At 37.7% G+C, this 22,964-nt stretch overlaps 1 protein-coding gene across 5 annotated transcripts in view; it reads left to right on the top strand.

Moving 5' to 3' along the window:
* Positions 1-22,964, top strand: part of CNTN1 (contactin 1) — a 397,546-nt gene that overhangs the window by 108,786 nt on the left and 265,796 nt on the right. For 4 of the 5 annotated variants that reach the window (XM_054696300.1, XM_054696297.1, XM_054696298.1 and 1 more), the window contains exon 2: positions 4,773-4,820. The exons of the other annotated variant lie outside the window; for it this stretch is intronic. The gene's annotated coding sequence lies outside the window, so the exon portion shown is untranslated. The remainder of the gene's footprint in view (positions 1-4,772; positions 4,821-22,964) is intronic. 5 annotated transcript variants of the gene reach the window in all.

Genomic DNA, 22,964 nt, shown 5'->3' with positions numbered 1-22,964 from the left:
ACTACACTAAGAGAACATTATAGTAACATCATTGTAGGTGACCATAGCAGCATAAAAGGCCCTAAATTCAATTGTCTCTGTAAGTACACTGTCTTCTCAGTTACGCTGTATTAGAGTCAAAATGGATCTTTATTGATTTATTTCGTGCCTGTTTATATCTTGGTTTCTGCATCTAATTTCACATTTTCTTAAGAGAATAGAGTGTCTTTCCCTTAGATAAGCATTGTAAATGATTAAAGTAGCTGAGATTTAGAAATTGAATGTTCTCTTTATGTTCCCTTCCTTCTAATATTTTATTAATCATTTCGTGAAATTAAATATTCTTTAGAATACTTACTTGAATGTCATTTTGTTTTATCAAGAAATTATTAATCCTTAAAGTTCAATTTTGTGATAAAACCTTTCAGTTGATATACTTTTCAAGTCTGTTTGAAATTGACAAATTGTGTTTAATGAGGAAGAGGTCCATGCTACCCCTGCATGAAAATACTGAATAATAAAAATATATTTGGAAAATATATTTTCTCCCCATCCCATCACATGGTTTCCCCGGGGACCCTCCCCGGCGGCCGGGGAATGAACCAGCGCTGCAGAGGCTGCAGGCAGCCTCGCATCCCAGTGTTCAACCGCTGCGCCACCAGGGGAGGCCTTGTTTCCCCTTCTAATCAAAAAACAAAAGGAGTTCTAAAATACCAATTCCACTTTTGCATTGACTAAAAGAAAGCCAGTATCAGTCATATTTGTTGATTCTAAAGAACATTCTTCAGTCCTCCTCTGATTTGCTCTCTTCCTTCCTCCTCCTATGCTCTTGCCCTCTGTCCAAAGATTCTTCTTCTTGGCTTCTGTTGTGCCATGCTCTCTTAGGTTTCCCTGAGTATCTTTGTTTCTCTTTAGTCTCCTTTTCTGCTTCATTTTCTTCTGCTTATATTTTAAATGTCTGTATTCTTGAGTTCCTCTCCTTATTTTCCCAACTCTTCTACTTATGTAGCATAGCTACATCTTTAACAGCTCAGGTAACCAATTACCAAGATTTAATCATGTACGTAATTTCCCAATGCCTTGTAACAAATAACCACCAACCTATTGGTTTAAAACAACACTCATTTAGTATCTTACAGTTCTATAGGTTAAAAGTCTGGGTGGATTCATGGCCTAAATTCAGTTATCTTTATTAGTCTATTTTTTCCATAGATGATACTGCAAATACTCCCATGGCTTCAATATTACTGATATTCTCATGACTTGCAAATTTCTTTCTCCATTCTAGATATTTTTTCTGAGCTTCAAATTTAAAATTCCAACTTCATATCTCTACTTGAATGTTGAATTAGAATCCAAGTACAATATGTCTAAATTTAAACTCAAGATTTCACTTGCAAATCACCTTTCTGGCGATTCTTATCAAACTTCATAAAGTTCCTTATACTTTACAATTCCTTCTTCCTTCCCCACCATTGATTTATTTACTCATTAAATTTTTTTGCGCTCCTCCCTGGTGGTTTAGAGGTTGAGTCTCAGTGCTATCACCACTATGGCCTAAGTTCAATCCCCAACCAGGGAGCTGATGCACATAGGGTGCAGCAGACCTCTCCTGTCTCAACCACTGCTCCCCTTAGCAGTGTATTTCAGTGGCTCCACCTGTTCTGCTCCCCAGTCTGTCTCTGGTTAATCCTCTCACCCTCTGCACCTCTGGCCTACACCCCAGTTCTTCTATGCAAAAAAGAAATAATTTTCTGTATGTGCAGATTATCTACTATATACAAATAACTGCGGCAGAGGACATATAATGGTCAGATAAGCAGATACAGTCCCTGAAAGAGAGAGAAAGATTATTTTCTATCACCCCAAATTTTTAAAAATGAATCCTTTCAGTCTTCTTTTTTTTTTTTTTTTTTGCAAATAATCTAGTCAAAGCCACTACCACTCTTCCCTGAACTAGAGCAGTAATCCTTCACTAGATTTCTATATTCACTCTTCCTCCATTCTGTCCAGCTTGTCCTCACTGGAGGCTAACATCTTCAAAGTGACCTTATTACCTCACTATTTTGCATGAACACTTTCAATAGCCTCTGGCCTCCCATAGTGTGTAAAATAAGAATGAAGTCTTTTTAATAGTCTGCCATTTCCCTGTTTAGCCTCTCCAGCTTTGTGTATGCCAACTAACCTCTCCATTTCTGGGGATTTTGACCTTCCTGCTCCTCAACAGTGCCACACTCCTTCAAGCCTCAAAATTCTGCACTTGTTAACCCTACAAAAATGAGTACTGCCTCTCTTCCTGATCAGTTTTTACCTGATAGCTCTCAGCTAAACTGTTGCTCCTGTGGAACTCTTCCCTAATTCCTTCGGACAAAAGCAGGACCCCCATTATACTCAAAGTAATGAGTCTTCTTCATGAAATTTAATATCACACAAAACTACATATTGCTTTATTATCTGCCATCATTCTGCAGGTGGGAAGTTTAAGACAACATCAAATAGGTGATCATCAGCCCAATAAAAAGCTAGATTTCACAACTATGCATTATAAGGAAACTTGATAGTTTGCATTTTAAAAATTTAATTATATATATATATACACACACACATATATATTTACATCATTGTTCATTTTTGTATAATGTTTGATTTTCTCTTCAGATGTAATTCCCATAAAATTCCCAGCACCTCATCACCCATGAACCATCACCATAATCTCTTGTGCTCTTCCCTGCATTTTTTTTACCCCTTCCTCTCCCTCTCCCCTGTGATATGTCTCAGTTCTACTGTTTGCCTGCTGGTTTTGTCTTTTTTTATCCCCCTGACTCCTTGTTCAGTTTCCCTATTGTTCTATAAATGAAACCATTCGTTATTTTTCTTTTCCCTTCTGACTTATTTCACTGAGCATAACCCCTTCCAGCACCATCCATGTTGCTGCGAATGATGTGCATTTATCTTTTTAAATTGCTGAGTAGTGTTCCATTGTGTATATACACCACATCTTCTTGATCCAGTCATCTTTTTTTTTTTTAAAGATTTATTTATTTATTTATCCAAGAACTGGGGTACAGGCCAGATGTGCGGGAGGGTGAGAGGATTCACCAGAGACAGAGAGGGGAAAAGAACAGGCAGACTGACGAATTACACTGCTGAGGGGAGCAGTGGGCAAGACAGGACAGGTCTGCCGCGCCATGTGGGACCCTCGCCAGCCGGCTGGGATCAGACCGGAGCTGCAGAGGCTGAGGCTGCGGACAGCTTCATGGCGTGGTGCTCAACTGCCTGCGCCACCAGGGAGGCCCTCAGTCATGTTTTTTTTTTTTTTTTTTTAAAGATTTACAAGAACTGGGGTAGAGGCCAGCGTTGTGGGGGCGTGAGAGGATTCACCAGAGACAGAGTGGGGGGCAGAACAGACAGACTGACGAAATACACTGTTGAGGGGAGCAGCGGGCGAGTCAGGAGAGGTCTGCTGCACTGTGTGGGTAGCTCCCTAGCTGGGGATTGAACTCATGCTGCAGTGGCTGCGGATAGCTTCATAGGTTGCGTCTTAACCCCTTGTGCTGCCAGGGAGGCCCAGTCATCTGTTTTTGGACATTTAGGTTGTTTCCATATCTTGGCTGTTGTAAATAGTGCTTCAATGAACACAGGAGTTCAGGTTTCCTTTTGAATTAATGTTTTTGTGTCCTTTGGGTAGATTTCTAGGAGTATTTTGAATGAGAAGACTATTCTTAGAATTGCATTTATTGGGATAATTTTCTATGTAGCTAAGTCTGTGTCAGTTCAGAACAATCGTACCCTAATTATCATGTGCGAAAGAACAAACTCATGTTCATGTATATTACTGTAGACTTGAACAAGAATGTGAAAAATGTTCCATAAACTTTAAAACTGAGCAAACTATTTTTGTTGCTACTGTTGTTAACATTGTCAAAATACCAATTTATGTAAGCATTTGAGCTAGGTTGAATTTGACGCTTTTGATTGAATTTGACCCAAATACTTGATCTACCAAGTGTTTTAGGTCTACATGTATTTTTTTCTTTAAATATTTGTGTGTGTGTAGATATAGATATTTATCTCTATCTATTATATATATACATACTTAGGTATGCGCAGTGGGATTCACACACATGTTGGATGTATGGTGTAAATAGATACTCTGCCCAAATAAATTCCTGTCTAGTGTTCAGTATCATAAAATGGAACATGATAAGCAGTGTTCATATTATAGTTTTACTTAAAATGTTAACTTTTAAATACAATTCAGTAGTGTTGAATAAGATGATACTTGAGATGTAAATCATCAGCAGACTTTGCAAACAATAGAGTCAGATCTTAAAAAGTTTACTGATTTTATGAAAGTACTTCATGAATTGTCAAGATCTTTACTGTAATGCTCAAAGCGACATCTAAAAATGTCTAGAGGAATAAAATGCAACCTATTTTTTTTATTTTTTAAAATATTTTATCTATTTATTTTTGCTTCCAAGAACTGGGGTGTAGGCTAGAGGTGCAGGGGGTGAGAAGATTCACGAGAGCAGAACAGGCTGATTGACTGAAATACACTGCTGAGGGGAGCAGCAGGCGAAACATGACAGGTCTGCTGGCCTTATGTGGGTCAGCTCCCTGGCCACGATCAGGTCATAGCAGTGATAGTGCTGAGGCTCAACACCCTAGGCCAATAGGAAGGCCCTGGTATTATTATTTTTTTGTAGAAAATATTTAAAATTATTGCTAAAAGCAAAATCATCTTTATCTTCAAGCTAATTGACTTTAATTTCATATTTATCAATTTGTAGGTATTCATCTTATGTCATTTCTGAAGCTGAATTCAGAGCAATTTTAAGGTAAGCTGTTTACTTGGGTTTTGTATGTGTGTATCTGTGTTTGTTTTAAGGAATAAAAATATGTGGCAAATCGGGTAATAGAATATTCAAATATATATCTAGTTACTGACTCCATTGCAATTTTCTGGACCATCTAAACATTCAATGTTATTGGTTCCCTTTTATCTCTTTGTAAGATATATCAATTAAATGCCAAACCATGATAGCTTGCTTGATGACTACTTGTTAATGTCCTCTCAGTGCCCTTTCTGCAAATACCCTTAAAAGTAAGTCTCTGTACAAATATACAAAATAGAGAATAATTATTGCTGAATAATGTAATGCTCTTTAATTTTTTAATTTTTTAATTTTAAAACAATATTTGCTTTCCCTCACCCCCTCAGATTGAGTCCCCATAGAATTTCCTTCCCCAGTGCACCCGTGCACCATCACCACAGTCCTCTGTGCTCCTCCCTCCCTCCCTCTGATCCCTCTCCCTCCTCCTCCCCTGCAGTATGTCTCTGATTTATAATTGTCTGTTTTTGCTTTGTTGTGTTTTGTACTGTTACTATTTTTTCACACTGATGTCTCATTTGGTTCGCTTATATTCCTGTTATAAGTGAAACCATCCAATATTTTTCTTTTTCCTTCTGTCTTTTTTCACTGAGCATAATTCCTTCTCTCTCCATCCATGTTGCTGCGAATGACATGAGTTTATCTTTTTTGATTGCTGAATAATATTCCACTGTTTATATATATACCACATCTTCTTGATCCAGTCATCTATTTTTGGACATTTGGGTTGTTTCCAGGTTTTACCTATTGTAAATAGTGCTGCAATAAACATAGGGGTGCAGGTGTTCTTTTGAATCTATGTTTTTGTGTCCTTTCGGTAGATCTCTAGTAGTGGAATTGTCGGGTTGTATGGTAGCTCCATTTTTAGTAGACTGAAGAAACTTCAGACAGCTTTCCATAGTGGTTGGACCAGTTTGCACTCCTCCAGCAGTGTAGGAGAGTTCCTTTTTCACCACATTCTCACCAGCATTTGTTGTTGCTTGTTTTTTTGATATGTGCCATTCTTGCTGGTGTAAGGTGGTATCTCAGTGTGATTTTGATTTGCATTTCCCTGATGATAAGGGATGTTGAACATTTTTTCATGTACCTGTTGGCCATTTGCACTTCCTGTTGGAGAAATGTCTTTCAAGTTCTTCTGCCCATTTCTTGACTGGATTGTTTATTTTGTTTTTGTTGAGTCCTGTGAGTTCTTTATAAATCTTTGTGATCAGTCCCTTATCTGTTGAATGGAGTGCAAAGATTTTTTTCCCAATCAGTGGGCTGTCTCTCTGTTTTGGTTAATGTCTCTTTTGCTGTATAGAAGCTTTTCAGTTTGATGTAGTCCTAGGTATTTATCTTTGCCTTCACTATCACTGCTTTCGGTGATGAATCTTTAAAGATATTTCTGGGATATGGCCTCCCTGGTGGCGCAGCGGTTGAGCGCTGAGTTGCGAAGCTGCCTGCGGCCTCTGCAGTGCCAGTTTGATCCCCGGCTGCTCTCCGGCCACCAGAGGAGGGTCCCACATGGCGCGCAGACCTCTCCTGCCACCCGCTGCTCCCCTCAGTGGTGTGCTGAGGTCCTTCTGCCTGCTCTGCTCCCCACTCTGGCTCTGGTGAATTCTCTCACCCTCCCGCGCTTCTGACTGTGCCCAGTGCTTGTATAAATAAATAAATATAAAAAAAAAGATATTTCTGAGATATATGTCTTGTAGTGTTTTACCTATATTTTCTTCTATATATTTTATGGTTTCAGGTCTTATGTCCAGTTCTTTTATCCATTTTGAATTGATTTTTTGTGCATGGTGAGAGGTAGTGGTCTAGTTTCATTTTTTTGCATGTGGAGGTCCAGTATTCCCAGCACCATTTATTGAACAAACTGTCCATGTTTCATTGCATATTCTTTGCTACTTTGTCAAAGATTAGTTGTTCATATAACTGTGGCTTTATTTCTGGGCTTTCTATTTGGTTCCATTGGTCTGTGTGTCTGTTTTAGTTCCAATACCAAACTGTTTTAATTATTATAGATTTGTAGTATAGCTTGAAGTTTGGAAGTGTGATACCTCCTTTCTCCTTTGTTTTCATCAGTAGGGCTTTGACTATTCATGTTTTTTTGTGGTTCCATATGAATTTCATCAGTATTTGTTCTATTTCTTTGAAGAATGTCATTGAGATTTTTATTGGCATAGCATTGAATCTGTATATTGCTTTTGGTAGGATGGCCATTTTAATGATGTTAATTCTTACAATCCATGAGCAGGTGATGTCTTTCCATTTCTTTGTGTCTGCTTCAATTTCTTTTCACAGTGTTTTATAATTTTCCTTGTATAGGTCTTTCACCTCTTTTGTTAGGTTTATTCCCAAGTATTTGATTTTTTTTTGTTTCAGTTATAAAAGGGATGGTTTTCTTGATTTCTTCTTCTTCAGATTGATTGTGTATAGGAAGGCTACTGATTTTTGTTTTGATTTTTTATCCTGCTACTTTACTGAACTGGTTGATTATTTTGAATAGTTTTTCTGTGAAGTTTTTAGGGTTCTCTATGTATATTATCATATCATCTGCAAATAGTGATAGTTTTACTTCTTCTTTCCCTATTTGGATTTCTTGTATGTCTTTCTTTTGTCTTATTGCCCTGGCTAGGACCTTCAGTATTATATTGAAGAGCAGTGGTGAGAGAGGACATCCTTTTCTTGTTCCTGATCTTAAAGGAAAGGCCTTCACCTTTTTGTTATTGAGAATAATATTGGCAGTGTGTTTGTCGTATATGACTTTTATCATGTTAAGGTATGTTCCTTCTATCCTGAGAATTTCAAGGGCCTTCATCATAAATGGATGTTGGATTTTGTGGAATGCTTTCTCAGCATCTATTGATATGATCATATATATATTTTTTTAATTGATGTGTTGGATTACACTTACCAATTTTCATATGTTGAACCATCCTTGTGCCCCTGGGATGAATCCCACTTGATCGTGGTCTACTATCCCTTTGTTGCATTGTTGGATTTTGTTGGCAAGGATTTTGTTGAGGATTTTTGCATCAATGTTCATTATGGAGATTGGCCTGTAATTTTCTTTTTTTGTGTTGTCTTTGTTTGGTTTTGGTATTAGTGTAATGTTGGCTTCGTAGAACATATTTGGTAGTATTCCTTCTTTTTCAATTTTTTGAAAGAGTTTGTGTAGGATAGGCACTAATTCACTGCTGAACATTTGGTAGAATTCATTTGTGAAACTGTCTGGGCCTGGGCTTTTGTTTTTGGGGAGTGCTTTGATTACTGCTTTAATTTTGCTGCTGATAATTGGTCTGTTTAGTTGTTCTATTTCTTCTTTGTCCAGCTTTGGATGATTATATCATTCTAGGAATTTGTCCATCTCTTCTGGATTGTTGAATTTGTTTGCAGATTACTGTTCATAGTACTCTCTGATTATTATTTTGATTTCGACTGTGTCTGTTGTGATTGCTCCTCTTTCATTTATAATCCTATTGATATGTGTTTTCTCCTGTTTTTTGTTTGTGAGTCTGGCTAGAGATTTGTCTATTTTGTTTATTTTTTCAAAGAACCAACTTTTGCGTCCGTTGATCTTTTGGATTTTTTTTAAATTTCCATTTCATTTATTTCTGCTTTGATTTTCATTATTTCTTTCTTCTATTGGATTTAGGTTTTGTTTTTTTTTCCTAGCTCTTTGAGATGTGAGATTAGGTTGTTTCTTTGAGTTCTTTCTTGTTTCTTTTTCTTTTTTTTAAAAAGATTTATTTATTTATTTATACAAGCACTGGGTACAGTCAGAAGTGTGGGAGGGTGAGAGAAATCACCAGAGCCAGAGGGGAGAGCAGAGCAGGCAGAGTGACGAAGTACACTGCTGAAGGGAGCAGGGGGCAGCAGGAGAGGTCTGTGTGCCATGTGGGACCCTCGTCGGTGGCCGGGGATCGAAACGGTGCTGGAGAGGCTGCGGGCAGCTTTGCAACCAGGTGCTCAACTGCTGCGCCTCCAGGGAGGCCCCCTTTCTTGTTTCTTGATATGAGCCTGTATTGCTATATATTTTCCTCTTATTACTGCTTTTGCTGCATCCCATACATTCTGGAAAGTGGTGTCATCATCGTTCAACTCAAAGTATTTTTTAATGTCTTCTTTGATCTCCTCATTAGTCCAGTAGTCTTCCAGTGCTGTGGATTTCAATATCCATGAAGTGGGAGGGTTCCTTGTTTTCTTTTCATGATTTATTTCTAGCTTGATGCCTTTATGATTGGAGAAGATAGTTGGAATGATTTTGATCTTCATGTATCTGCTGATGTTTGTCTTGTGTCCCAGTATGTGATCGATTCTGGAGAATGATCCATGCACACTTGAGAAAAATGTGTACTGGGATTTTTTTGGGTGCAGTGTCCTATAGATGTCTGTTAAGCTTATGAGTTCTATGTCTTTATTTAGGGCCCTAATGTCTTTGTTTATTTTTTGTCTCGTTGACCTGTCCATTGGTGAGAGTGGGATGTTGAAGTCTCCCACTATATATGTATTTTCTTTAGTGTCTGTTTTCAGAGCTCATAATAATTGTCTAATATATTTTGGCGCCCCTTCATTTGGTGAGTATATGTTGATGAGTGTTATATCTTCCTGATGTATTGTTCCCTTGATCATAATGTCGTGTCCGTCTATGTCTCTTTTGACTTTTTTTATTTTTATTTTTTTAAAGATTTATTTATTTATTTATTTATATAATCACTGGGTACAGTCAGAAGCACGGGAAGGTGAGAGAATTCACCAGAGCCAGAGAGGGCAACAGAACAGGCAGACAGATGAAATACACTGCTGAGGGGAGCAGCAGGAGAGGCAGGAGAGGTCTGTTGTGCCATACGGGACCCTTGCCAGTGGCCGGGGATTGAACAGGTGCTGCAGAGGCTGCAGGTAGCTTCTCAGCCTAGTGCTCAACCACTGCGCCACCAAGGGAGGCCCTCTTTTGACCTTTTTTAATTTGAAGTCTATTTCATCTGATAAAAGTGTGGCTGTTCTTGCCCTTTTTGGTCCATTTGCTTGTAGGATTGTTTTCCAACCTTTTACTTAGTCTATGTTTCCTTTTTGTGATTAAATGTGTTTCCTGGAGAACCCAGAAGGTTGGGTTTTGTTTGTGAATCCAGCCTGCTACTCTGTGTCTTTTTATTGATGAGTTTAATCCGTTTACATTTAGAGTTAATACTGATATGTTGGCATCTGTATTTGCCATTTTTTGGTATTTTTTGTGATTTTATTACTTGCTTTATTCTGTTCTTGTTCATTCCTCTGTTGGTTTTGGCTTTAGGACTTGTAGAATTTTTTGAAGTGGGGGTTTAGTTATAATGACTTTCTGAAGTTTCTGCTTGTCTGAGAAGGTCCATATTTTTTCTTCATAGAGGAAGGAGAGCTTTGCAAGGTAAAGTATTCCTGGTTGGCATTTGGTGTGTTGAAGTTTGCTGGGTATGTTCCTCCATTCTCTTTTTGCCCGTAATGTTTCTTCGGAGAACTCTGAAGTTAACCTGATTGGTTTTCCCTTATAAGTTATCTATTTCTTTCCCCCTTGCCAATTTCATTATTTTTCCTTGTCTTGGACTCTTGCAAGCTTTACTATTAGGTGTTTTGTTGTAGTTTTCTTTTCATTGTGATAATTGGGAGTTCTTCTTGCTTCTTGTATGTCTATGTTCATCTCCTTTTTCATGCTTGGGAAGTTTTCTTCATTTATCTCCTTGAATAATTTCTCAATTCCTTTGTCTCTCGCCTCATCTTCTAGAATGCCTATAACTCTTACATTTCCTCTCTTCATGGAATCTGATAATTGTCTAAGATTACCTGTATACTTCTTCATTTGCACTTCTCTCTCCTTTTCTCTTTTGGCTCTTTTTATTTCTGTATCTTCAATGGTACTGATCCATTCTTCCATTTCATTGATTCTGTTTTCATTGCTCTTCCCAGAGTTCTTTATCTCCTCTAGTAATCTTTTAATCTCCTGTGTTTCTCTTCTTTCCTTTCTTAAGGTTTCAATTTCATTCTTTAGTTCAGTAATTATTTGTCTCAATCGGTTTTTTCCTTTTTGTTTTCTTTCTGCTTTTTAATCATGATGATGATTAATTCTCTATGATACAGAGAATTAATAGGCCAAGAAGTTCTTCCATGTCATTGTTGAGCTCTGGTGACTATATTTCTTTTTGTGGTGTGTCTTCCTCCTGCGGGCTTGCTTAGTGATTTATATTTTTTGTTCTCCTTGTTATTTGCTTTCTAATTAGTTCTATGCGTTGGGGCATTGTGGAAATGGTGTTGTCAGGCATCTCTTTGGAGTGCTCCTTTAGGGGTGTCAGAAACCGTTTACCAGACTGAGACCAGCACTGTATGCCAAAGCTCCACCTGGGTGTTGATGCTGTGTTGCTGGGCACTGTCTCTTACACTTCCCTCCCTCTATATTTACTCAGTTCCAACAGGGAATCAGCTAGTTGGTGATTTTGTTCTGGTCACAAGGTGGCACCAGAGACCCATACTTGCTGAACTGTGCTTTTTCCCAGTGATTCTCGAAGAAATGGAGGAGGGGTGGAGGGGAGCTCCTCAACACAAGGGCTCTTATTCAAGCTGTGTACTGCATCTGCCCCATGCACACCTGGTGCTGTGCCCACAACTGTATGGATCCCGCACCCTGAATTCTGCACTCTAGGGCTCAGTTCCAGGGCTATAAATCCAAAACACTGGCTGTTACCCTGTGCAGTGCCCGCTGCTATGGCATGTCCCATGTCCTGGATCCTGCTCCTGGCTCTCAGTTCCAGAATGGGGTTTTGCTCCTTGCCTTATTTCCCAGCTTACCCCATTCGCATGGCCCACCCTTTCTCAGAGCCTGAGGGTATTTTTGGGATCCCTGGTTTCCAACTATCAGGATGCTGGTGATTTTGTTCTGGTCACTAGGTGGCGCTAGAGAGCTTTCCTCGTGTCCTTCCAGAACTGTTTTTTCCCCATGGGTTTGGGAACAGAGTGGGGGTGGTGTGGAGTGCCTCAGCGGCGTGGGGTGCTTTGCCTGCCTTGTGCCCCGCCATCGTGGGGATCCCACACCCTGAATTTTGTGCCCCGGGTCTCAGTTCCAAAACCCTCAGGTCCAGGACACGGGCTGTAGCCCAGTTCAGTGTCTGCAGAAATGGCGCCTTTTGCACCTGCTCCCATGTCTGGGCACCTGGTTTCTGATTACTCAGTGAGGGACATACATCTCAGTGAGGGCTCCTGTGTGTCTCCCCACAAACCTAGTTTGTGGGCACGGGACCTGGGCAGCAGCAATCTGAGTATGCTTTTTGAGCATGCTGCTTTTCCACACAAGCTTACTGGCTGGCTTTGGGCTATTTGTAGTTCTCCGAGTGGAGTCCTTTTGTTCCTCTAATGGCACCCGAAGCCCTTCGCTTACCCCGTGTCGATTCCCACATGGTTCTCCACAGTTCTTCTTGTTCACGGGGTGCAGTGCCTGAAATAGTTCCTTTCTACTCTCTGTCCCACTTGATTGGTAGTTTGTTCTTGTTGGTTTTTTTTTTTCTTCCCTCCTTTCTGTTGGTCAGAGAGTGCCGACTTTGGGGGGGGAGGGTAACAGGGTTCTGACAAATTTTTAATTATTTTTTAAGTGAGGTAATATTGGGGTACCCCATCAGGTACCCACCATGAACTCACCCACCATGAACTCACCTATAGTCCACCACATAGACCATTGTGGTTCCTTCCCTCTTGGTTCTTTCCTTCCTCTTCCCCACACCATCTTCCCCTTCTGTGTCTCAGTCTGCAGCCACCTATCCTGTAATGCTCTTTAGAGACCAAAATGGGTTATCAAAAATGGGCTGGAACAGTGGGGACACATTGTGAAAATAACAGCAACAATGATACCAATGACAGGAAAAAGTAGTCACTGTTTACTTAATCTTACAATTCACACTCTCTATTAAACGCTGTATAGCTTTATGTAATACAACCTTCATGATTTTGTGAAACTAAAGGTATTATTTTTCTCATTATTATTATTTATTTTCTTTAATGAGAAAGTGATGCATGTTTAAAGTTATGTAGCTGGTATATAACATAGTTACTAGCCAGAGTTTACCTAACACCTAAGTTTTGGTGATCACTAAACTACTTGGAAAAGATGAATTAAACATCATCTTGTAGATTTTGGATTGAGGAGACAATGAGAAGGGAGTGATTTTTGTTTTGTTTTGTTTTTGGTATGAAGACCATTAACAAAAGCATGAAAGATGATATAGATATGCAATATACTAGACAGACAAGTTGCAGTGAAGAAAAAGGAGCATATGTAATAAAATTTGCATAGAGCAGATGAAGATCATGGATTTAGTTTGGGGGATCACATTAAGCGATTGCTTGGTTTCAACACCAATGTTCTCTGTCTACGGATTATTAATATGGATTTTAGTGAAACACCTGAGTATCAGTATCACAATGTGATCAAAGTGATCAATTTAAAAAATTAACAAAGAAATACTAGATCTAGAAGGGATCTTTGAAGATCATCTAGTCTTATCAAGGCATGAAATGATAGCTAATCCTGATGGAGAAAATAGAGACTTACCAGAAGGTATGAGTGCAAATTGATATGACAGTTCTATATAATATAGATTATATAAAACACATAATATAGATTATATAAAGAAGGAAGAGCAGAGATGGTTTTAAGTTTCCTCCTATGACAGAAAGGGGAAAAATAATAGAAAGGAGAATATAAACTACCTTGTTAGAGAACAAAGAAAATTTGGTTTCCCTATTTGTATTTGCAATATCTGTGGGGACCCACATTCTTATATCCTATAGAACATAAAAAGTTAAATGAAAAAGAATGGTGAAGGTTGGATCCTAACGCCATTAAATGTTCTTTTGGAAGACTTTTGAGAGAGTGACTGCTCTGGAAGGATTGCTATAGAATTAGAAGCACATAGGGCTGATAGTTTAAACACCATTTTAAGATGAACATTTAAAAAATAAAATACAGCTATGTGAACTTGAAAAATATACGTGAGGTATATAAAAGTCCAAATCAAAATCTTGCCTTTTATGCCTAACTTTAAATTCTCAAAGATGTTGTTTGTTTGGAATATCTTTCTTTCTTTGGCAGATTTTTTTTTAAGGAATGCAAATTATTCAAACTTAACTCTCAAAAGCATATATTTAAATGCTGCAATGTCACTTCCCTTACTGTAAGCATTTTCTTTCATTGCAAATTATAATTCTATTGACAATGTTTCAGATAAAATACAATTTAAATCTTTTATTTTAGAATCAAAGCATTCACTCATTCATTGTGCACTGAAGCATGTGAACTAAATGATAACTAGAAAGAGAAAGAAATAAGGGAAATTCTACTGAGACTACAAGTTAGTTTATTTGCAGACATGTCCATCTTTATTCATAGATTAAACTCATCCAAAATTGATTTAGTACCTAAATTCGGTGCAAATCTGAACCTTGAATAGGTATGGTGTACTCTTTTCAAGAGGCAGACAATTTAGTTTAAAGAAAATTTCAGATATAGAAATAAAATAGAACATAGTCATTGCTATAGAAGTCTAAAGGATGGGATTACACCTTCTGGACAGGTGGATAAACATTGTCCATATATGTCATAAAATAAGTGTGAACCTTTGGTTTATAAATTTTTTAAAATATTTATTTATTTACATCATTATTCATTTTTGTATACTGCTTGATTTCTCCCTTCAAGTGTAATCCCCATGAAATTTCCACCACCAAATCACCTGTGATCCATCACTATAGTCTCTTGTGCTCTTCCCTCCCCTGTCTTGACCCCTCTGCCTCCCAATTCCCTCCTGTGTGTCTTGTATTTATGGTTTGCCTGCTGGTCTTGTCTTTTTTTTTTCCTTGAGCCTTTGTTTGGTTCCCCTATATTCCTCCTATAAGTGAAACGATCTGATTTTTTTTTTCTTTTTCCTTCTGACTCATATCACTGCGCATCATTCCTTCTACCTCCATCCGTGTTGCTCTGGAAGCAACATGAATGACATGAATTTATGTTTTTTGACTGCTGAGTAGTATTCCACTGTGTGTATAGATCTGATCATGATACAATCATATGTTTTCAGGTTGTTTCCATATCTTGCTGTTGTAAATAGTGCTGCAGTGAAAACAGGAGTGCAGGTTTCCTTTAAGCATATTCTTTTTTTTTTTTTTTATTTTATAGAGGCATGTTTTATTTATTTATTTATTTATTTTTGTTTGTTTTGTTTATACATGCACTGGGTACAGTCAGAAGCGCGGGAGGGTGAGAGAATTCACCAGAGCCAGAGCGGGGAGCAGAGCAGGCAGAAGGACCGAAGCACACTGCTGAGGGGAGCAGCGGGCGGCAGGAGAGGTCTGCGCGCCATATGGGACCCTCCTCCGGTGGCTGGGGAGCAGCCGGGGATCGAACCGGCGCCGCAGTGGCTGCGGGCAGCTTCGCAACCCAGCGCTCAACCGCTGCGCCACCGGGGAGGCCCGCAGGTTTCCTTTAGAATTAATGTTTTTGTGTCCTTTGGGTTGTTCTAAAAGTTGATTTGAGTTTTATTATATTTATCTAAACTATAAACAATACAAAGACTTTTAATTTCTTAGAATAGGGTTCATGACTATGGTGTTTTGTGTTTTGCATTTGAAGCCAGAAGGAGAGTCTTCATATAATGCTATAAACATAGTTTTGGAAAGTTTGGATTTAAAATGTGAAACATATTGCCTGTGGTCTGCTGCTTATTTTTCTTAACTTCACTGCCATCATGAATGAACTTATTTGAATGCATTTAGAAGCTGGGTGGAAAAACTTTGATAATGTTTTTACTTGCATTGATAAAATCCTTAGTGTATGGATAATGAAACATATCCCTTAATTTTTTTAAAACTTACCCTTAGAATTCAAAACTATTAGACAGCTTCACTGAAGTTAAGTGGCAGAATTCACTTGTGCAATGTAACAAAAGAAATATCGGGATGTCAGTGAAGTCATGACACATTTTTGCTTGGAAAACATAGAAAAAAATACATCATGACTTTTCTGACAACCCAGCAGTTTATAGCATGGATCCAAATGCAATATGTTTCCAAGATAAATATCTAAATCTTTAGTAGGTGATTATAAAATGACAAAATTAAAGTGTGAAAAATAAAATAGACTTTAGAGAAGGCTGACAAAAAAACATGACAAGATATAGACTTATACATATTTAATATATCAGAAATACTAGATTCTGAAAAGTATGGTTAATATTATATTTCTAGTGTTGTCATAACAAATTACCACACATATTGTCTTAAAACAGCACAGATTTATTATCTTACAATTCTGTACATCAGTGGTCCAGTGCATGTTTCACCAGATTAAAATTCAAGTGTAGACAGGATGCATTTCATTTTAGATATTCTATGAGAGTATCCAATCAGAACTCATTCATATGGCTCATTAACAGAATTTGGTTCCTTGTGGTTGTACAACTTGTGCCAAATTCCTTATTCTGGGGCTCTTCTTTTATTTTCAAAACCAGCAATGGTAGGTTGAGACCTTCTCACATTATATGTCTCTGCCCAGTCAGTCTAATTTGGCAGTATCTCTACTTACATAACATTTTCAAGAACTCTGTAGGTTTCTCAATGATGTCACAAGGATTCATTCTATTGGACAAGATTCTTAGGCCCTGATCTTCCCAAGAAAATCTTTTCTCTATTTCTGACTTGTGCAGAGATGGCTGAGGATCATATCCTTAGTCTCTTCAAAATACCATTTTATGTTACTGAATACTTTAAAATTTTTGATCATTCAAAAGTATTTCAGAAAAATAATCTCTTAAATTTAAATTAAAATTAAAAGTAAATTAAAATTGGCCTTTTAATTTTAGCATCTTTGCCACATAGATGGCTTGCCTTTCAAATGTGCTCTAAGAAGAAAGAAGAAATCAATCTGATAGTCAACATTTTGCTTAGAAATATTTTTAACTAAAGGTCCAATTTCTTTGCTTATAATCTTTGCTAAGATTTCTTCTATTATATAACAAAAATCCCTTTTCCTCTCGTTTTCAATAACAGGTTATTTTTTCCTTCTGAGTTCTCATCAGTAGAACTCATACTTTTATTAGTAGGCCATTCATGCCCATTTATGTTTTCACTAAAGTAATTTAGAATTTCTCTACAATGCTTTTTGCTTTCTTCTAAGTTCTCATGGACATTCTTGAATATCTATATTTTTTCTCACAATTATTCAAAGATACCTAAGCTTTCAATTCTCATGCTTCTCAAAATTCTTCCAACCTGTGCACTGCCTGATACTAAATTCAATCCCATATTTTTAGGGGATCTAAAATGCAGCACCTCACTTTTGGTATTGAAATCTAAATTTATTTATTTATTGCTGCTAGCATGTTACCACTAACTTAGTTGTTTAAAACAACTAACATTTTTTTTGGGGGGCAGGCATAGAAGAACTGGGGTATAGGCCAGAGGTGTGGAAATGAGAGGATTCACCGGATACAGAGTGGGGAACAGAACAGGCAGATTGACTGAAATACACTACTGAGGGGAGCAGCGGGTGAGACAGGAGAGGTCTGCTGCGCTATATGTGGGCCAGCTCCCTTGATGGGGATCTAACTCAGACCGTAGTGGTCATAGTACTGAAACTTAACACCTAGGTCACCAGGGAGGCTCACAAATCTATTATTGAACAGTTCTGTAGGTCAGAAGTCCAGTATGGTTCTCATTGAACTAAAATGAAATGGGGAAGATGATATTCTTTTCCAGAATGTCTGTTTTCTGTTCATTCACAACATTAACTGAGTTCAATTCTTTTTGATGGTAGAACTGGGATCTTCATTTTCTTGCTTACAGTAAGCTGAAGATTGTTCCTAGCTCCCAGAGACTGATACATTTCATGGGTTATGGCTCCTCCTTTTATCTTTCTAATTTCAGCAACAATGGACTGAATCCCTTTCACATTTCATTGCTCTGACTTACTCTTCTGCCTCCGTTTTCATGTGAGTGACTGGGGCTATTCAGATGGTCCAGGACACTCTCACCATACTAATGTCATTTCTTTGGTTGCGACTCAGAGTTCCATTTGTCACATAACATACTCTGAAGTTTTATGGATATAGGCTTTGGGTATCCAGGGTTGGAATGAAGGGTATTATTCTAGCTACCAAAAATATGTTTAAAGGAAAAATATGCTGAAAATATAAGCAAGGAGCCTCCCTGGTGGCACAGGGGTTAGAGACAACACTATCAAGCTATCACCAGCCACTGCAGCACAAATTCAATCCCTGGCCAGGGAGCTACCCACATGACACAACAGACCTCATCTCTCTCCCTGCTGCTCCCCTCAGCAGTGTATTTCAGTAGATCTGCCTGTTCTGTTCCACATTCTGTCTCTGGTGAATCCTCTCACCACCCCCATCTCTGGCTTATACCCCAGTTCTTGTATGCATAAATAAAATAAATCTTAAAAGAAAAGAAAGAAAATATGAGCAAGGAACTAGAGATGATAAAGAAAAATGGGAAACAATTTTGAAAAAGGATGTAATTATTATTGAAGCTATAAATTTAAAGAGCAGTTTAGTAGAAGTAGCAGCTAAGGAATTTGAGATCTTAATAAACAATCATCAAAGAAAGAATATCATAGACAAAAAGATGGAAAATACCAATGAGAATATGGAACATGGAACAGATGAAGAACCAAACAAAAGTGTATAATATGTGCAATTGTCATTCTAAAAGACAAATATTAAGAAATAAGAAAAAGGAGGAAATATTTGAAAAAGTAATAGCAGAGAATTTTCCAGAATTGTTGAAAAATAGCTTCAGATCCTGGAAGTCCAAGGAACATGATTCAGGATATATTAAAGGAAGATTACTTGTAAACATAAAAATGAAGCTGCTGAAAACCAATAATAAAGAAGAATTAGAAGGAGTTAGTAAAAATATATAGCACCAAAAAGGAAAGGCAATTAGATTAATTGAATGATTTCTAAATAACCAAAATGGAAGCCAGAAGTAGAGCTAAGGAATCTCCAGTAGATTCCATCTCTGTGAACTGCTCCTGTCTCATCTACTCATCTACTTACTTTTATCTTCCAGTTGAGTATGTTCATGAAGACCTTATTTGTATTTCTTCACTCATCCTTTAAATATAATGTAGCATTTCTAATATCTAAGAAATATGAACATAAATATATGATATATTTATATATTGTTTCCAGATTTATTTTCATAATACTGTAGTGCTCAATGCCAGGTTCTAAGCAAGGCACTGGGTATCCAAGGGAAAAAATCTAACTCTCTTGTCAAGTTTTTAATTTATTTTCATCTTTCATGAATTTGTAAATTAGAAGTTTTAAGTATAAAGTTATACTCATAGTTTCTCTCTTTTGTCACTTAAAAACCTTTATATCTCAGTTTTAAATGATTTTTCATTAATTCTATGGACTCTCCTAAATGCTACAATTTACTCAGGGCTCGGCAGCTATCATCACTCAAAAGTAATTTGTTTAGTACCAAAATATACTCACCTTTCTGTTTGGCAATTTCAGGAACACTGTAAAAGTGTTTACATCCCTTCAGTATCTTTCAGTGCCATTAAAGACTATTTATTATAGTAAGTTTTGGCAGTCTCTTCTTGCTGTTATTTCTGTTGCCACAATTGAATTAGTTTGGATGTTTAATAATTTGAGTTCCTCATCAGTTATATTACAGTGAATTATAGAATAGATATTAAAAACTTTGTTTTTTTGAGCATGACTAATGGAAGAAAATCTCATGACATTTCATTTCGTTTCATATTGCATAAAAGGAAATTCAAGAAGGCACAGAGGATTTTGTGTCTGGAATTTAATGAATAATAAAATAAAATGACTGAACTTTTCATATAGCAAATACAATCTCTGTTTTCTCCCAGAATTGCACAATGACAGTCATTTGGAATTTAAGAAACATTTTATTAATTATTAGTCAATAATAATTGACTAGGCTTTGCTAGATATATCATTTTAAATGGAACATACAATGTCTCATGACATTTATTTTGTAAAGGATAGGATATTAGTGTCAAATAGAGTTGTTTTATTAAATAAGAGCTTTGCCAACTACTATTGAACTATCTATCTTGTCTGTGTCTTCATCTTACCTTAAAAAATAAAAACAGGGCCTCCCTGGTGGCACAGGTAGTTGAGGGCAGCACTGTGAAACTGTGAAGCCTCTGCAGCGCTGGTTTGATCCCAGCAGGCCGGGGAGTTGCCCTCATGGTTCGCCAGACCTCTCCTGTCTCGCCTGCTACTCTTGCTCTCCTCAGCAGTTTATTTCAGCCAGTCTGCCTGTTCTGTTTTTCACTCTGTCTCTGGTGAATCCTCACCCCCCGCACCTCTGGCCTGTACCCCAGTTCTTGTATGCATAAATAAAATAAATAAATCTTTAAAAAAAGAATTAAAAAAATAAAAACAGCTGGAATTCAAATGCAATTACATCTGTTTTACCTTTTACACAACTGTGAAGTTGTGTGCCCGTATTAGCAGGAAATCCTGTGTCCCTCTTGAGGGCCTCTACTCCCACTCCTATTATCCGTGATTCCCAGAGGATTACTCCTCTGATGTCATCTGTCCTGCTTCCAGGTCCTAAGCAGAAAGAAAACTGGCCAAACCTCCATTGCTTTCTATTACTGTACATGAAATTACTATGGAAAAATGTTTTCCCAACACATATCAACTGATGATTGTGCACTGCTGCAGAGATGTCTTTTTTTTTTTTTTTTAAAGAGGCATGTATTTTTTTTATTTATGATTTATTTATTTGTTTGTTTGTTTTGTTTATACATGCACTGGGTACAGTCAGAAGCGCGGGAGGGCGAGAGAATTCACCAGAGCCAGAGCAGGGAGCAGAGCAGGCAGAAGGACCGAAGTACACTGCTGAGGGGAGCAGCGGGCGGCAGGAGAGGTCTGCGCGCCATGTGGGACCCTCCTCTGGTGGCCGGGGAGCAGCCGGGGATCGAACCGGCGCCGCAGAGGCCGCGGGCAGCCCCGCAACCCAGCGCACAACCGCTGCGCCACCGGGGAGGCCCTGCAGAGATGTCTTGATTGAAACTGACCCCTTCAAGGTTCTGGGATCCCACCAGTCATCTAAACGCCTAGACGTGGCTGACCTCTTTGTAATTCTTGATTTACTTTCTTGCTAGCAACCTCAATCAGGTACAGAATTATTTCGAAGAGATTCAAATGACATTAAACCACAAATGATCCTTTTTCAACCTCAAGTAAGCTCTTAGGAAATTTACTCAGTGATCTGTTCCTAGGTGGTTGAGCCATAACTAAGCAGGTCATGTAAGGTCTTACTATATTGCCCTCCAAGGTATAAATCATTCTTTATAAAGAAGTTCTTTCCATGTTGCTTATTAAATTCCTTAGAGAAGCTTCTTTCCTTCTAAGTTTCACCTCATCAGATATGTTAAACATTGGGCAGATTAATGACATGACATATTAAGTGCCTATCAGTGCCAACTAGATAGTAGACACTAATTAAATTTTGATCTTCTCCCTGTCCTATAGTCTTAGTTTTTAATTTAAACCTTTATTGTTCCTTTTTTTGTATGCGTCCAAGTGAGATTATGAAATCTGTAAAGAAATAGAGCCTACACAGAATATTCAGCATAATTATTTACTACATAATTGTTGATTTTAAGATTGATTTACCATATATGGATAATATAATCTGCTTTTTATATTTCTTTTATGACCTACTGCTATCATAGTGATGTCAGGATATTATTCTGAACAGAAGCTTGGCAAAGAAAGGAGATGAAATTCTAATTTATATATTTGCATTTTGATTACTGAATCAGTCAGTAACAGTTAAATTGCATAGAAATTTTCTTGACCACTTGAAATGATGGGTTTCTTTATCAGAAGTAGCAAGACAAGAATACATTTATATGTGCTATAGTGAAAAGCGCCTAACAAGACTTAAATTTGGGCTCTTAGGAGAATAGGCAAGTCACTTAGTGTTCTTATGTAGCAAAAACTTGTAACAATAAATCATCATGACAACAGCTAGAGAAAACACTTCTACATATAAGTGCTCTATAATAGGAACACTTTAATTTGAAAAATGCACATTTATTTAAAAAATGGAAAATAAGAGAAATAATAGAAATAATCTCATTGACAAACTTGTGTCAACACTTTGAGATATTTTGAAGTCATATATGCATAAATTTGAATATCTTATTTTTTTACTTCATTTTGGAATTTTGAAGTGTTCCATGTCACGAATTCTCAAAAATAGTCTTTTAATGTTATACCTTATATAATTTGTCGATTTCTTATATTTACATAATTTTCTTTCTACTGTTTCACTTAAAAATAATTTTAATGTTGGGGTGGGGTCTTCATGGTAGCATAGGGGTTAAGTCTCAGCACTATCATCTCTAAGACCTGAGTTCAGTCCTGGGCCAGGGAGCTGACCCATGTATGGTGACCTCTCCTGTCTTGCCCGCTGCTCCCCTAAGCAGTGTGTTTCAGTCAATCTGTCTGTTCTGCTCCCCACTCTGTCTCTGGTGAATCCTGTCACTCCTCATACCTTTGACCTGCACCCCAGTTCTTCTGTGCATAAATAGTAAATTAAAAATTTTAATATAATGGGCCTTCCCGGTGACACAGCGGTTAAGCACTGGGCTGAGAAGCTGCCCACAGCCTCTGCAGTGCCGGTTCGATCCCCAGCCGCCGGGCGAGAGTCCCACATGGCGCGCAGACCTCTCCTGCGCATACTTCGGTCCTTCTACCTGTTCTGTTCCCCGCTCTGGCTCTGGTGAATTCTCTCACCCTCCCGTGCTTCTGACTGTACCCAGTGCTTGTATAAATAAATAAATAAATCTTTAAAAAAAATTTAATATTAACATTCATTGCAATATTCCCATATTTGTTTTCCTAGAAAATATGCTATACAAATTTGTAAGATTTTACTCTTTAGATTTTCATCCTTGATAATTGCTTTGACACTCCTTGATCTTGAAATGCCTTCAGAAACCCAAGCCTTGTATGAACCTGTGATTTTGCTGATGTTCACACTTGAGTGGTGTGTCCTGGTATAGTATTCAAGTACACA

Source organism: Talpa occidentalis, unplaced genomic scaffold, assembly GCF_014898055.3.
Source record: "Talpa occidentalis isolate TD23 unplaced genomic scaffold, MPIMG_talOcc4v2.1 talOcc4.16, whole genome shotgun sequence".
NCBI lineage: Eukaryota > Metazoa > Chordata > Mammalia > Eulipotyphla > Talpidae > Talpa > Talpa occidentalis.
Note: the sequence above shows the minus strand (reverse complement) of the source record. Positions and strands in the feature narration are given on the sequence as shown.